Source organism: Colobus angolensis, unplaced genomic scaffold (genome assembly GCF_000951035.1).
Source record: "Colobus angolensis palliatus isolate OR3802 unplaced genomic scaffold, Cang.pa_1.0 Scaffold85, whole genome shotgun sequence".
Lineage (NCBI taxonomy): Eukaryota > Metazoa > Chordata > Mammalia > Primates > Cercopithecidae > Colobus > Colobus angolensis.
The window spans coordinates 895,823-907,687 of NW_012122376.1; positions in this window are offsets into that span (position 1 = coordinate 895,823).

Consider the following 11,865-nt stretch of genomic DNA (forward strand, 5'->3'; position numbering starts at 1 on the left):
TTAAAAACAATTCAGGACATGAATGAAAAACTTTCTAAAGAGAGGCATATTTTAAAGAAAAAACAATCAGAACTTTTGGAAATGAAAGACACATTTGGAGAACTACAAAATACAGTGGAAAGTTTTAGCAATAGACTAGACCAAGTAGAAGAAAGAAATTCAGAGCTCAAAAACAAGGCTTTCAAATTAACCTAATCAGACAAAAAAAAAAGAGAGAGAAAAAAAGAAAAAAAAGAATTAAAAGAAATAAACAAAGTTTCCAAGAAATATGGGGTTACGTAAAACAGCCAAGCCTAAGAATTATAAGTATCCCTGAGGGAGAAGAAACAGCAAAATATATGGAAAACCTATTCGAGTAAGTAATTGACGAAAACTTCCCTAGCCTTGCTAGAGATTTAGACATTCAAATACAAGAAGCTCAAAGAACTCCTGGGAGACTCATTGCAAAAAGAACATCACCAAGGCATATAATCATCAGGCTACCTAAAGTCGATGTAAAGGAAAAAATTCTAAGAGCAGTTAGACAAAAGCACCAGGTAACCTACAAAGGAAAACCTATCAAACTAACAGCAGACTTCTCAGGAGAAACATTACATGACAGAAAGGAATGGAGTCACATCTTTAGTCTCCTCAAAACAGAATAATTGTCAGTCAAGAATTTTGTATTCAGCAAAACTAAGTTTCATAAATAAAGGAGAAACAAAATCTTTCTTAGACAAGCAAATGCTGAGGGAATTTGTTAATACTCAACCAGTCCTAAAAGAAATGCTAGAAGGAGTTCTAAATCTTGAAACTAAAGGTTGATACACACAAAACAGAAACACCTGAGAGCATAGAATTTACAGGGCTTACAAAACAACAATACAATGGAGAAAACAAAGTTACTAGGTAACAATCAACACAGTGACTGAAACGGTAACCCATATCTCAATATTAATGTTGAATATAAATGGCCTACATGCTCCACTTAAAAGATACAGATTGGCAGAATGGATACAAAATTACAAACCAAATATCTGCTGTCTTCAAGAGACACAACTAACATGTGAGGGTTCATATAGACTCAAGGTAAAGGGGTGGGAAAAGATATTTTGTGCAAATAGAAAACAAAAGTGAGCAGGAAAAGCTATTCTTATACCAGATAAAACAGGCTTTAACGCAACAACAGTAAAAACAGGAAAGAATGACGTTATATAATGATAACAGGACCAATTCAATCAGAAGATATAACAATCCTAAATATATATGCATTTAATTCCAGAGCTCTCTGATTCATAAAAAAAAAAATTGCCATTGGACCTAAGAAAAGAGTTAGACAGTAACACAATAATAGTGGGGGACTTCAGCACTCCACAGATAGCACTAGAGAAATCATCCACTCTTCTCCAAGTATGGGGTGGTGATGTCCCCATTGACAACTTGTGCAGTTTGATGCCAATGCCTTGATACTGTGGTAAGGTCAACCCATCTCACCCACCATTGCTTTTCCACCATCTGTTCAAGTATCCCCAAAGCAAAAAAGGAAATAACATCTAAGTATTGTGATGAAAATAGTTTTGATCTTGCAGACCTCACAGTGTCATCTCAGGAGCCCCCAGGAGTCTGAGACCACTTTTTAAGACCTGATGCTATAGATGCCTCCCACCCAAACTCTGCCATTATAAATCAGGCAATTTATAATGGCAGGTAATTTATAATAAATCAGGCAACTCTAGTTTATTGGATAAATGTCACACACCTGGTTTAGGTCTTCCCATCAGTTAGGTTTTGATATAGAATTTCCAGGAATCCAAAAAGTTCTGAATCTTTAAGACAACCTTCTATTTCTTTAGGTAGTATTTACTTCCCTGTGGGTAGCTTCTTAGACTTGGGAAAAAGTCCCTTCTTCAAAAGGTGATCAATGGAGATGAGCCAAAAACTCAAATTAGCTTGATGACTTGGAGTTTATATCACCACTAAAAATCATTTGAATAGTTATTCACTGATTTAGAGAAAATAATGTCATCATCTCATGGGTCCTCAACACTAAAGCTTAAAATGTCAGCACTTCCAAATGGCCTGCATCTAATCTTTGGAAGACTCACTCTGCCATCAGCAATGCAGCTCCATGCACAACCAGTCTCTATGTTAACCAGTCCAAGGCCCTGCTCCACCTGGTCTGTAAATATACTCCCTGAAGCTGACCTTCTTAGAGTGAGTGAGGTTGCTGAATATACGTCTGTTGGCCATAGCTGTTCTGGATTCTTTTCTTTTCAACAGAGTCTCACTCTGTCACCCAGGATGGAATGCAGTGGTGCAATCATGGCTCACTGCAGCTTCAACCTCCTGACCTCAAGCTATCCTTCTGCACTGCCCTTTCAAAGTGCTAAGATTATAGGCATAAGCCACCATGCCCAGTCTTGGACTCTTTCTTTGAATTGGAATTAACTTTTCTTTCTTTCTTTTTTTTTTTTTTTGAAATGGAATCTCACTCTGTCGCCAAGGCTGGAGTGCAGTGGCATGATTTTGGCTCACTGCAACCTCTGCCTCCCGGGTTCAAGCGATTCTCCTGCCTCAGCCACCTGAGTGGCTGGGATTACAGGCACACACCATCATGCCCGGCTAGTTTTGGTTTTTTGTTTTGTTTTGTTTTGTTTGGTATTTTTTAGTAGAGATGGGGTTTCTCCATATTGGCCTGGCTGGTCTTGAACTCCTGACCTCAGGCGATCCGCCACCCCTTAGCCTCCCAAAGTGTGGGGATTACAGGCATGAGCCACCATGCCTGGCAAACTTTTCATTTTTTGAGGGCTCCATTATGTCTTTACAAAAATTCAAAGTTATACAATAGTTTGTAATCACATGTGATTTTTTTTGATCTTCAAGAGTTTTCCCTGCATCATCTGGAAATGTGTTCAGTAGTGTGGAAGCAAGCTGTGCAGCAAATGTAAAGCCTCCTGCTTTTAGGTTTTAAATGCACAAGCCAGGTTCTGTTGTAGCAGAAGCTCCCAGTGGGAGGACTACCCAAAGACCCTGTAGCATAAAATACTTCATTTTATCTTGAAGGAAATCTGCTTATTGCAGGCTCTCCAAAGGATCTGGCTCCTTCCTGTAGGTTTTGTTTTAGGCTGATGTATTCCATAATTTTCTTTGTTTCTATCTTTAAATGCTGGGAAAGAGGCTAGGAAAGAGGGAGGAATAATTATATTGACTCCTCAAACTACAGAGGACTTAAAAAAAGAAAAACTAGAATGTGTTTAAATTGCATCTTTATCTTGATCCAAGGTGACCATTTATCTTTGTCACCAGCAACACTCAGGTCTACCCTCTGCCAGGACAGTGGCTCCCAGATGACTTGCATGCCCATTGGACTATTGGACTCTACACACAATGGTCTCAGATCTCTGTATTTGTTTAGTTTCTGGATTTTTCCTTTCCAGATAAATGCTCTCTTTTCTTGCTGCTTGTTTTTACTTTCAGTTTATTTCTCCGCTGTTTAGACATTCATTTGTAGAAGGCCATGCCCCACTTCTAATTTGCTGGTTCTAGTTTTATGTGAGCGTAACGACACCCAGCTGAGCTTCCTGGCCCCGTTCCTTCTTTCAACAATGCATGGGCATCCTTCTTGGGTGAGGTGCTATGCTGAGTGCCAGAAATATGGAAATAGATGAAGACAGTAGTGGAATAAGGATAGTGTACCACAAGCGCCCAGTGGAGGGAGCAATTGTCTGGATGAGTCAGTAGTAAAGTCATCCTAGAGGAAGAGGTGGAAGGACGACCAGGCAATTGTCCCAGAAGTGCGAGGGGGAGGACATTCTGGCCCCTGTCCTGAGGACTTCTCTTTGAGAACTGCTGTTTGAACCAGTTTTCAAGCCACACAGGAAAACAGCCCCCTTCCTTGAGAGTCTTGTCCCCAAATAGCATTCCACAATTCAGTCACAGTCTTGGTTCTGAATCGGCTGATTCCAAAGACTAAATAAGACTAAGTAAGATTTGCTTCCATTCAGGCTGCCACCTTGGGCTTCTGAGGCAATTCCTAAATCTGTTTTGAGAATGGTCACATAATTGAAATAGATAAACAGTCTTCTATAGTAAGTAGGAACTGTTTTGAACCTGCAAATAGGTTTCTAAATTAGTTTTTGTTATGCTGTAACATAGAACTCAATTGGAACTATATTATAAAAGGAAGGTTAGGATCCCAAGATGGTCTCCATTTTGCAACTGAGAATCTGTATCTTAATAAAGCCTTTGAAACTAATTTCCATGTTTTACTCTGTTTCTATGGAGAATGACAGTTATGGAGGTTGGAGATGTGGAGAATGTGGTTATATGCATGCATGGGATATGACGAAGCAACTGGAAATCACATTTGAGGAGATGATACGTACAATATGATGTTGCATGAAAAAGGCAAGAGCCAGATTGTTAACACAGGTGCTTCTGGGTGGTGAGGCGTACTAGGTTTGATTTTTCCTAACACTGTCCTGTTAAAACAAAAGTCCTCTATATTCACACAATGCTTCTGATACCAAATGTGTAGTTATCCACAGCAAATACCCCAATTCTGTGGGGACAACAGCTGGGTGTCCTACAATTTAATTCAATTCTGATACTATCTACTTGGAGTCTGGGCAGACTCCCCAAATTAAAGCGGTTACCCTCCCAAGACTACCCCACTTCAGACACCAATCACAAGTAATGGGTCTCCAGGTTACCCACACTTCTCTCCATCTTGGCTGCAAATCAGAGGTTCGCCCATTCCCCTCCTCTAGTTTGATAATTTGCTGTAATGACTCACAGATTAAGGGGAACACATTACTCCCTATTACGAGTTTGTTACCAAGATACAACTTAGGAACAAATGGCAGAGACACATAGGACAAGGTATTGGAGGGTGGGGTAAAGAGGAGCTTCCACGCTGTCTCCAGGCACAACACCCTCCCAGCTCCTCGGTGAGCTCACCAACCTGAAAGCTCTTTGAATTCTATCATGTAGTGGTTTTATGGAGGCCTCATTGATGAAGGCATGATCAATAAATCCTTGGCCATTGGTGATTAAGTCAATCTCCAGCCCTTTTCCCCTCTCTGGAGGCTGGGGGTGAGGCTGAAAGTCCTAATTCACTCATCAGGCCTTGGTCTTTCTGGTGACCCACCCCTATCCCGAAGCGACCCTATGGGCTCCCAGCCAGCAGTCATCTCATTAGCATAGAAAAGACACTTATCATTCTGGAGATTCCAAGGGTCTTAGATGTTCTTGTGTCAGGAGCGAAGGACTAAGACCAAATATTATAACAAAAGATGCAGCTATCACCCCTATCACCCAGGAAATAATAAATAAACAACAGAAATTTATTTCTTGCAGTTCAGGAGCTCTGTGTCAGGAACCAGGGACTGAGACCAAATATGCATTTCTTATGATGTCATAATTAGTATGCATTACTTTTATATTTAGAAACAATAATCAACATTTTTCATCTTAAAAAGGAAGAGAACAGAAAATGGGGAAAATTAGTTCACTCATCATAAGGTCTGGAGGTCTTAGAGCATTAGCCAGAATCATAGGAAAGGGGCAAACTTTGAATTGCAAAGCTTGCTGGGGGTTTGATTTCAACTGCAAAACTGAGAGCATGTGACTAAAATGCTGGTTCAGTTGCTCACCACTTGTAGAGTCCAATTAACAAGAGTGAGGTCGGGTATAAAGAAAGTGGCTTTTCTATTCTAAAGCTGGTTTAAGGGAATAAGTGTAAGCTTCCTGCCTAAGGATACCATGCAGCTTTTGGAGCAGAAAGTGAACACTTATAATGGGGGCCTAACATGAATGGCATGTGGTGGGGCGGGGGGGGAGCTGTGGGGGAGTCGAAGGAGGCAGGAGTGGGGGAAGTGAGCAGTTGGGACCCATGTGTTAGCTTGGTAGATGCATTCAAGCTGGTGACTGCTGGTGTCATCGTGAGCATGCATACTTTGAGTTGTAAATCTACTGTTATCTCTTGAGGCAACCTCCTGGTGGGTGAGTTCGCTTCTGAAGCTCCCAAGCACATTGTTAGATGAACTTGCCCTGTAGGGAGTATCTGATAAAAGGAGGTAAAAGGCTATATTTGCATTTCTAAAGAGCTAAGTAGGAAGTGTGGAAAAGGAGAAAAGAGAAAAAGAAAGAGGAAAGAATAATTAAACTATCTCTTAGAAAAAATGGGGATACTTGGTTACAAGAACAATAACACAAACCACCTCTTACCATAGAGGTTACCAGGATCAAATGAGACCATTGAAACCATTAGTTTTGGGGCAAATGTTGGCTGAAACTGTGATCTACAGCATGGTGTCCGCCTTGTTAATTTACTACAATCTCTAGTGTCAAATGGTGTCTTCCAAGATGATCCTGAAAGTTTTCTGTGTTTTGGGGGTTAAGGCTCTTTTCATCTAAAGAGATCATAAGGAACTTGAACAGAAAGCTTCACCAAGGAAACTGTTAGAAACAAGAGCTTGGAGTTGCAAGGGAAATGAGCACTCAAACAAAGGATTTCTCAGCAAGGCAAATTTACTTCTGCAGAAGGGTGCTGCTCACACTTCCGGCCACTGCAAGAGCACACTGAACAAAGGAGGGAAAGGGTTTTTATCCCTAATGCGGTTAGTCCCCATTGGCTGGAGCTGGATCTCACAATCTCGGCTGATGCCAATTGGCTGAGACTTAAACTTTCCCAAACAGGGTAAACATGTGATTCGTAAGGGAGGGAGGGGGTAGAAGTGATCCCTCTGCTACAGCACAAGGCACATTCAGACATGTCTGGGCAAGTCAGGGCACAACAAGAGCAGGGGGGCTGCTCGAAGGCTAGAAACAAGAAAGTACATGGAGATGGGCGTCTGAACCAAGGACAAGGATGTTACACAATTAAACCCTTTGAAGAGGAATTCACCATCTCTGGCAAAACTATGTGGACTATGCAGGAAAGTTTTTAGGGAATCTGAGAGGGAGTCAGTGGTTCTTGAGTGGGGTGGGAGGAAGAGGCAGCGGGACTTCCAACTAACTGGCCATGCAAACTTGAGGTTTGACTCTTCCTCTTTGGGCCTCCATTTTCTTCCTCACATGACAGAGTTTTATGATCCCTGAGCTCACTTCAGATCTAAACATTGGATCTTTCACAAGGATCTGGAAAGGGCAACTTTAGTGAATTTTATTGTTCTTAACTATCACTTTGCACTGCAGCCAGTCTTTGTGAGTAGAAAGAATGAGCTTACTGTGGTGGGGCATTTGGAAAATAAGTGGACCATACTTGGGAGCATTTATCCTTTAGAGGAGGGCAGATTCTAGTGGTGAATGAAGAGGAGAAGCCCCAGTAGGCAGAGAGTCACCAGCATGTGCCCTCGGTCTGCAGGCTGGCCCAGACCCACCTGGTCACTCAGAAATCACCACTGCTGTTTATCGTTTTTTGACAATTTAGTGCAGGTTCAGGAGGGATGATCTCTGCCCACGTCAGGAGGAAGATTGATAAAGCTTTTCAGAGGCCACTTGTTTGAGCCATTGGCACTGTGAGCTTGCAAAGCACAGGCCTTGCCCCTACCTGAGACCCAATCTGTGCAGAAAGGAAATCTAACAGCCACCTTCAAAGGAGACTCAATAAAATGGAAAAACACAGCCATTAATTTTTAAGGGAACATAATGCCAAAAGGGTGATGACAGAGGGAGGAATTTTCTGCATGGAAGAGCTTGTTAGCCCCATGGATCTGAATGAGAGTATTCACTCTAGTTTCTGCCTCCATTTGAGGAACGTACAGACCAGAGACTCAGGAAAAGCCAATTGATAAACAGGCTTCTTATCGCCTCGGACACCTGCTCCCAGGAACAATCTCGCTTTCTCACCCAAGACCTTCTGCTGGGTGGAATGTTGCCAATTGTAGTACAGAGTGCTCGTAATTTGCCTGATTCCCGCCACACAATGATGTTTTGTTGCCCTTCAACCAAAGTAAATAAAGAGCCAGTGTTTGGGGGCAGGATTTAGCATTGCCATCCGTGGCAACAGCCTGGTGTCCAGCCTGCCCCAAAGGAGGTGCCTGTGATGAGCAGCTGCCATGGGCCCATCCTATGTGGGCAACTTGGGAGAAGGCAGAAACGCTGAACACTCTCCCCAGTGGAGCTGATGGGTATACAGTCTATCGCAAAAATAAAATGACACCTCCTACCTGATTGGAAAAGTGCTGGGTAAAGCCTCTCACTCTGCCTTCTGGAAGTTTGCAGATGGACTCCCAGGCCCTAGGTGTCTTCCCCATGAGGGAAGGGAAATGGAGCAGGCATCTTGGGGGCCTCTGGTGTACCTGCCAGCTCTTTTGTACCTCCCTCTTCAGGCATCTTAGGCGGGGACATGGCAGATAATATATCAAGCTTCTGCTGAGGTTGAGCAGTGGGTTCAATCTTTGAAATAAAGATTGTGAACAGGAACAAGAAACATTTTAAAAAGTGCATTGTCAGGCACTGCTATGGCTCTACAGAAAGTAGCAGAGTGGTGTTAACCACCTGGGATTTGGGGTCACACATTCCCAAGTACAACCCTGGTTCTGCCCTTAGTAGCAATAGGCTCTCTTCTTTGACCCCAGGGCATCCCAGGATGTCCCAGAGGATGCAGAGAGATGCTCTTGGTTTTCCCTCAGGCTGGTTCAATTTCCTCATCTGTAAAATGGAGTGGGAACAGAAGTGTGTTTTTGGGATGTGGTTACGGGAAGGACTGGCTCATGGTACATGTGACAAGGAAGACATGTGGGCTGCTATAACAAAGTGCCATAGACAGAAATATTAAACAACTGAAATTTATTTCTCACAGTTCCAGAGGCTGGGAAGTTCAAGGTCAACATGCAGGTGGATTTGGTGTCTGGTAAGGGCTAGATTCCTGGCTCATGCACGGTCTTCTCACTGTCCTTGCATGGTGGGATGGGGTGGGGGGAAGGGGGGACCCCTCTTTTAGAAGGGCACTGATCCCATTCATGAGGGCTCTGACTTTATTACCTAATCACCTCCCAAAGTCTCCACCTCCTCACACCATCACCTTGGGGGTCAGGATTTCACATGAATTTAGGGGACCATGAACATTCAGTCTATGGCAGAAGGCACCGCAGATGATCATGAATGACCAGAGCAACCCCTTATCCGACTCACTTCCAGATGAATCTTTGTGGAAAGAAGGAAGGGCAAAGAACCAGGTACAGAGTCGGGCTGGACCAGGCTCTGAGGGACAGGGGTGGCAAGACAGTGCTGGGAGCTCAGGGGGCCTGGTCAGGAGGACAGGACTTGCTGAAGACCATCTTGCTGGCCCCCTCCTGGTGCTGCCCTTTTCAAAGAGTCCTTTTTCCTCACTTGCCTGTGGCACTGTGCAGGTTGTGGGGATCCATGGGGGGCAAGGGAATGCACTCTGAGGGCATTTTAAAATCTTTGCTAATCGTAATTATGCAGGAGAGGCTCTAGGGGACTTCTGGGGCATTGCTACAAGGACGGCGAGTGAATGACACTGTCTTGGGAGGGCAGCTGCTCAGGGGACCATCAGAGCTGGGGGCTCTGAGTTGAGAATTGCCCTGGCTGTCCTAGCAAGGAGCAAGAGACAGGCCCCAGGGCATGGACAAGGCTGCTGAGACCCAACTCTGCTGTCTTAATTGCATCATGATCATTTGTTGAGGGCTTACTCTGTAATAGACACTTGGGCAAGCCTCCCTTGATTAAGCCTTCTTACTATTTATTAAGCAAAATAGTAAGCAAAACATTTTAAAGCAAGGTATAAGTATGTGGAAAATAACATGCCAAACATCCATATTTCCATCACTCAGAATTTAAAATACTAAAAGTCTGTGCTCATTGACATTAATTACCAGGGAACTGCAAATCAAAACCACAGTGATACTGCGTCACACTGATGAGTCTGGCTAGAATCAAGGCATCAGATGAGAGCAAGTGTGGTTGAGGATGTGGAGAAATCAGAACCTTATTCATTGCTGGTGGGAATGTAGAATGGTATGACCTCTTTGGAAAACAGTCTGGCAGTGTCTTAAATCATTAAACAAATACTCTGTCACCTCACAGTTCCACCCCCAGGTGTATACCTAAGAGAACTGAAAACATTTCCACACAAAAGCTTATGCACAAATGTTTACAGCATTATTCATAATAGTCAAAAGACGGAAACAAATTAAATGTTCATCAACTGACAAATGGATAAACAAAATGTGATCTATCTATACAATAGAGTATTATTCAGTGATGAACAAAGAGTGTAGTGCTGATACATGCTGCAACAGGGATGAACCTTGAGAACATTCTGGCAGGTGAAAGAAGACAGACACTAAAGGCCACAAAGTGCACGGTTCCATTCATATGCACACACTCCCATGATTCCATCCATATGAAATGTGTGGAACACGGAAATCAGGAAAAATAGAAAGTAGATTTGCAGTTTTTTTGGGGGGAGAAGGAAAGATGGGGGAGTGATGGCTAAAGCCACAGAGTTTCTTTTTGAGATGATGAAAGTGTTCTGAAGTTGTGGTAACAGCTTCACATATCTATGAATATATTCAGTTGGTACAAAAGTAATTGAGTTTTTTGCCATTACTTTTCTTTTCTTTTCTTTTCTTTTTTTGAGATGGAGTCTTGCTCTGTTTCCCAGACTAGAGTGCAATAGCATGATCTTGGCTCATTGCAACCACCACCTCCCGGGTTCAAGCAATTCTCCTGTCTCAGCCTCCCAAGTAGCTGGGATTATAGGTGTCCACCACCATGCATGGCTAATTTTTTGTATTTTTGGCAGAGATGAGGTTTCACCATGTTGGCCAGGCTGGTCTTGAACTCCTGCTCTCAAGTGATCCACCTGCCTCAGCCTCCCAACGTGCTAGGATTACAGATGTGAGTCACTGCCCCTGGCCGCCATTACTTTTAATGGCAAAAACGGTAATTACTTTTGCACCAACCTCTAAAAACCATTGAATTGTACATATTATGTATATGTGTGAATTATATCTCAATAAAACTATTCTTAACAGTCTGTTATATTCTCTTCCTGCATATTTTTAATTGCCACATAAAAATTGTACATATTTATGGTGCTCAGCATGGTGTTTTGATATATATTGTGGAATGGCTAAATCAAGCTAATTAACATACGCATTACCTTACATGCTGGTTATTTTTGTGGTGAGAACATTTAAAATGTACTCTCTCAGCAGTTTGTAAGAATATACTACATTGTTATTAACTACAGTTACCATGTAGCACAATAGAATTCCCGAACTTAGCTTCCGGTCTAACTGAAATTTGTTTTGTTGTTTTGTTGTTGTTGCTGCCCAGGCTGGAGTGCAGTGGTGCAATCTTGACTTATTGCAGCCTCAACTTCCTGGGCTAAAGTGAACTTCCTGCCTCATCCTCCTGAGTAGCTGGGGCTACAGGCATGTGCCACCACACCCAGAGAATTTTTCTATTTTTTGTAGAGACAGGGTTTCACCATGTTGCCCAGGCTGGTCTCAAGCTCCTGGGCTCAGGCGATCTGCCCACCTCAGCCTGCCAAAGTGCTGGGATTATAGGTGTGAGCAACCATGCCTGGCCTGAAATTTGTATTTTTGATCATCTCCTCTTATTTATCTTATTTTTTTTTACGTAAAAGAAGACTGGCTGGGCGTGGTGGCTCATGCCTGTTATCCCAGCACTTTGGGAGGCCTGGGTGGGTAGATCGCTTGAGGCCAGGAGTTCGAGACTAGCCTGGCCAGCATGGTGAAACCCCATCTCTGCTAAAAATACAAAAATTAGCCAAGCATGGTGGCACATGCCTGTAGTCCCAGCTCATTGGGAGGCTGAGGCAGGAGAATCACTTGAACCCAGGAGTGGAGGTTGCAGTGAGCCGAGATCATGTTGTTGCACTCCAGCCTG